Source organism: Oncorhynchus kisutch, linkage group LG18, assembly GCF_002021735.2.
Source record: "Oncorhynchus kisutch isolate 150728-3 linkage group LG18, Okis_V2, whole genome shotgun sequence".
Classification (NCBI taxonomy): Eukaryota; Metazoa; Chordata; class Actinopteri; order Salmoniformes; family Salmonidae; genus Oncorhynchus; species Oncorhynchus kisutch.
The window spans coordinates 45,040,339-45,046,338 of NC_034191.2; positions in this window are offsets into that span (position 1 = coordinate 45,040,339).

The window sequence follows — 6,000 nt, forward strand, 5'->3', positions numbered from 1 at the left end:
AATCTGACATTTTTTATTCCCGAAGAGAGTGTGTGTTGTGTGTGCGAGTTCTCTCTTGGGTGTGTGTGCGTACAGTATTATGATGAATCAGATCAAAGTTACTTTTCAAGATGCCTGTGCTGCACATCATTAATATCAAACTCACCCAGGGTGACTCCAAGCGCCAAGTTCATTAGCAATCATCTAACAACATTGTACAATAACTATTATAATTAAATACTTATCTTAAATAGGCCCCTGGTAGTGCAGTGACTTCCATTTTGAAACTCAGGTTATTTTTGCTGGACTGTGTAAGTCAACTTTTTAATGCTCCCGACTGTACATCATCTGAAACAGGTATACATTTAGTAACTGATTGAACTACTCAGGCCTTTTATTTAAAAATGTCTTAACATTTAACATGTTTGCGATGCAAGTGGATGTCACATTCACTCATTGCCCCGTTTATTGCTATTTTAAAAGAAGATTTGGAGATCTATCTAATGATCCTGGTCTGATTGAGAGATGCTCTAGGATCAACGTCAAATCAAAGTTTATTTATCACGTGTGCCGAATACAACAGGTGTTGACCTTACAGTGAAATGCTTACTTACAGGCTCTAACCAATAGTGTAATAAAGGTATTAGGTGAACAATAGGTAAGTAAAGAAATGAAAACAACAGTAAAAAGACAGTGAAAAATAACAGTAGCGAGGCTACATACAGACACCGGTTAGTCAGGCTGATTGAGGTAGTATGTACATGTAGATATGGTAAAAGTGACTATGCATATATGATGAACAGAGAGTAGCAGTAGCAATAGCGTAAAAGAGGGGTTGGCGGGTGGTGTGTGGCAGGACACAATACAGATAGCCCGGTTAGCCAATGTGCCAGAGCACTGGTTGGTCGGGCCAATTGAGGTAGTATGTACATGAATGTATAGATAAAGTGACTATGCATATATGATAAACAGAGAGCAGCACCAGCGTAAAAGTGTGGTTGGGGGGGGGCACACAATGCAAATAGTCCGGGTAGCCATTTGATTACCTGTTCAGTCTTATGGCTTGTGGGTAAAGTGTGGAGTGCAATAGAGATTGCAACATCTGTGGATCTGTTTGGGCGGTATGCAAATTGGAGTGGGTCTAGGGCTTCTGGGATAATGGTGTTGATGTGAGCCATGACCAGCCTTTCAAAGCCCTTCATGGCTACGGACGTGAGTGCTACAGGTCTGTAGTCATTTATGCAGGTTGCCTTTGTGTTCTTGGGCACAGGGACTATGGTAGTCTGCTTGAAACATGTTGGTATTACAGACTCAATCAGGGACATGTTGAAAATGTCAGTGAAGACACCTGCCCGTTGGTCATCACATGCCCGGAGCACACGCCCTGGTAATCCGTCTGCCTAGATTATAACAAATAAGATTACATGGAAAGGGAGGACTTGGATCAGATGAAAACAGGCCCTGGTCTGATTGGTCCTACCTCCTTTTTCTCAGGATTTTTCTGTGGCTTTTCTGGACTGAGTGCCATATCGGGCCAGTGCATTGCTGGCTATCTTTGTCATTCTGGTGCAGTGTCCCCAACACCTGAAGACGGTGTGACCGGTGACTTGTGTCCCCAAGGTCACTACTGTCCAGAGAGTTTGGCTGTAGCGCCACATCCCTGTCCTCTTGGATATTATATCAACACCACCAGGAACACACATTTCTCTGACTGCCTGCCCTGCAGGTTGGTGCTGATTAAACATATTTTATTTTATGTACGAACCACTATTTCACTGATATACTGCACATAAAGTTTCTTCATGGAATGAAAGTTATTTGAATTCATTTTGAATAGTGATTTATGTTTAACTGGCATAACATTGATTCTCTTCTTTTTGATTGCGCGTTTGTGGAGACTTCTCTCTCAAATGCAGGGTTCAGTTGTGCCAGCAGAGGGCTCTACCTCCCTTCTCATCTCTGCCAGGCTGGCTCCTACTGCCCTTACAGACATAACTCCAGCCTCCCTGGATCTATCACCTGCTCAGCTGGGCATATGTTCCCACTTGCCAGTGCCATCCAGGTTTTCTGTGTATCAGGGACTCATCTTGACCACCAGTCTAGTAAAGCTGAACAGTTTGTAGACCCAGGAGTTTTTCTTTACCATGTAATCTGACCAGCAAAAACTCAGGGCCCTAGTTGTAGGTTTTAATAAATAAAACCTGGTCTGGTCAGAAAAAACTCCAGACCCTATTTACACTGCATACTGAGTGTTAATGATATTCTATGTCATCCCTTTCACAGGCTGAGTGTTTTACCTGTCCAGCAAGGTTTTACTGTGCAGTCTCACAGTAAGTTGCACTGTACAGTCTCCTTGTCTAAAGGGACACTTCTGACCCCCAGGTAGTGCATATAGGGCACTATACTATTTGCCTTTATTGAAATAAGTGCCACGTATACCATAGTTGCGAAGACGCATTGCTTAGAATGACACTAGAACTATATGGCATCTATGTGTGATTCTTTTTTTTTCTAGGCACATGGTCTGGTGTGGAGTACCCATGCCCAGCTGGCACGTTTAGTGGGCAGACCAGCACATCTAATAAGAGGGGGTGTGTGCCCTGCCCTCCAGGGAAGTATTACAGTGCCTACAGGGCACTCCTGGGGTGGTGGCAGCATTATAAATAAATAAAAATGATGTTGAATCATATATCTGGTTCAGCATGTATGGTCCTTAAGATTTATGTTGTGTTCTCTCCATAATTGTGTTCCCTCTTTCTTTCTGTATATTCCCACTCTCCCTCTATGCCTTTCTCTCTTTTATCTTTCTCTCTCTCTCTATTCTCTCTTCTTTTCTCTCTCTCTTTCCCTCTAACTCCCTCCCTCCATCCCTCCTCTAGGTACCTTTGTATCCAAAGTTCTGTTACTTCTCAGCCAGCTGAAAATCATACAGGTGGAAAATGCACCGCTGGATCCTACTTAAACTGGCGACATTTCATAACAAATTTTATATTATATTTATATATATTTTTATATATCCTGTATTGTATGTATCACATTTATGTAAATATGGTTGCTATATATGGCCCTTATAAATGATAAGGGCCATATATGCACCCCCCCCCCCGGGTGCATGTTTTGTTTTTTGCCCAAGCACTACACAGCTGATTCAAATAATCCAAGCTTGATGATGAGTTGGTTATTTGAATCAGCTGTGTAGTCCTAGGGCATAAACCAAAACGTGCACCCAGGGTGGTCCCGAGTTTGGGAAACTCTGCATCATATTATCTTTCAAATAAAATGAACACTTTCTTATTGATTACATATGACTCAATGGAAGCTCTGAATTATATGAAAATTATGACAATTAATTCATATGACATATAATATTACTATGAAAATGAACTCCATGTGTTCTGGTGTGTTTGCTGTGCAGGGGCAGTATCTGTGGCCCAACATCAGCGTGAGCTTTGGTTGCGAATGGTATGAACTTTGAACTCTTATTCACTACAGAAGTGATACCTCCTAGCCGTTGAGTTAGCAACCGCAGCTGCAAACTCAGGTTAGGAAGGAACAGACAGAGTATCTCGTCTATCACACAATGGCGTTACTACAACGTAGCCAATTGACCACCAGAGACATTCTTCAAAGGACTCGGTTTGGCAAAACGGCCTTCCATCTACCACCAACCTACTGAAGCGCAGCTCAGAGTAAATATTTCTTGCATTTTCCTTTTCCAAATGGGCGGTAATTTACAATGCATAAGATACTGTATTTACGATAGCACAGCTTCGCCTTTGTTCCTGTCTTCCCGCTCTTTTACTCAACCCAGCCCCTTTTCCTTTGTGTAATAAGCTGTCATATCTGTTCCGGCCGCTAGGGACGTTCTCCTTTATGATGTCATTTGTAATCAAGTTATGATTTAATTATGTGTATGTGTGATTCTGTGTGATTAGTTAGGTATTTAGTAAATACATAATTAAATCCAATTTTGTATTGCTGATTCAAATTGTTAGCCAGGGTTCTTGAGAAAATAATTTCCAACTTTCAGATGAGACTGAATTAAGACAATAATTGATATTGACGACTATTGATGTAAAATATTACTAGGTCTTTATTAAGAGTTTTTTTCAGAAGATAACAGCTCTATAAATATAATTTTGTAGTTAATTACATTTACATGATTTGCTCAATCAGGTGATATTAATTACGGATAAATTATTTTATAGAATAGCATGTCATATCACTTAATCCGGCATAGCCAAAGACACAACATAACGATGGTCATTATGTCCAAACAGTTCTTTTTTTTTTTCTTCAGACCAGATGACATTTCTCCTAAAAGGACGATCTTTGTCCCCATGTTCAGTTGCAAACCGTAATCAGGCTTTTTTATGGCGGTTTTGGAGCAGTGGCTTCTTCCTTGCTGATCAGCCTTTCAGGTTATGTCGTTATGGGACTCGTTTTACTGTGGATATAGATACTTTTGTACCTGTTTCTTCCAGAATCCTCACAGGGTCCTTTGCTGTTGTTCTGGGATTGATTTGCACTTTTCACACCAAAGTACGTTCCTCTCTAGGAGAGGAATGACGGCTGCGTGGTCCCATGGTGTTTATATTTGCGTACTATTGTTTGTACAGATGAACGTGGTACCTTCAGGCATTTGTAAATTGCTCCCAAGAATGAACCAGACTTGTGGAGGTCTACATTTTTTCATGAGATCTTGGCTGATTTCTTTTGATTTTCCCATGATGTCAAGCAAAGAGACACTGAGTTTGAAGGTAGGCCTTGAAATACATCCACAGGTACACCTCCAATTGACTCAAATGATGTCAATTATCCTATCAGAAGCTTCTAAAGCCATGACATAATTTTCTGGAATTTTCCAAGCTTTTTAAAGTCAATTTCGTGTATGTAAACTTCTGACCCACTGGAATTGTGATGCAGTGAATTATAAGTGAACTATTCTGTCTGTAAACAATTGTTGGAAAAATTACTTGTGTCATGCAGAAAGTAGATATCCTAACTGACTTGCCAAAACTATAGTTTGTTAACAAGTTATTTGTGGAGTGGTTGAAAAACTAGTTTTAATAATGACTCCAACCTAAGTTTATGTAAACTTCTGACTTCAACTGTACACTATGCATTGAGCCTTTTCTGGGCCTCCTACGCGGGAGACTTCAGGGAGTGTGCTGGACAGGTATAGGTGTGGTGAGGCTGAATAAATTTGGCTTGTCACCGAAAACCCTGACAATCTTTTGCAGATGCACAATCGAGAGCATCCTGTCGGGCTGTATCACCGCCTGGTGAGGCAACTGCACCACCTTCAACTGCAAGGCTCTCTAGAGGGTGGTGCGGTCTGCACAATGCATCACCGGGGGCAAACTACCTGCCCTCCATGACACCTACAAAATCCGATGTCACAGGAAGGCCAAAAAGATCATCAAGGACAACAACTACCCAAGCCACTGCCTGTTCTCACCACTACCATCCAGAAGGCAAGGTCAGTACAGGTGCTTCAAAGCTGGGACCGAGAGACTGAAAAACAGTTTCTATCTCAAGGCCATCAGACTGCTAAACAGCAATCACTAACTCAGAGAGGCTGTTGCCTACACTGAGACCCAATCACTTTAATAAATGGATCACTAGTCACTTTAAACATTGCCACTTTATGCCGTTTAAATAAACTGTATTCTATGCCATCTATTGCACCTTTCCTATGCTGCTCGGCCATCGCTCATCCATATATTTATATGTACATATTCTCATTTACCCCTTTAGATTTGTGTGTATTAGGTAGTTGATGGGGAACTGTTAGATTACTTGTTAGATATAACTGCACTGTTAGAACTAGAAGCACAAGCATTTCGCTACACTCGCATTAGCGCATCTGCTAACTATGTGAATGTGACCAATAAAATTTGATTTTGATTTGATGTTAACAAAATTGTGAAATGTCTGGGGGTCCCCAAGGAGAGGTTTGATAAAGGCTGATTTATACAAAATGAGTAGGGCCAGGAGTTTTTCCTGACTATGTGTGAC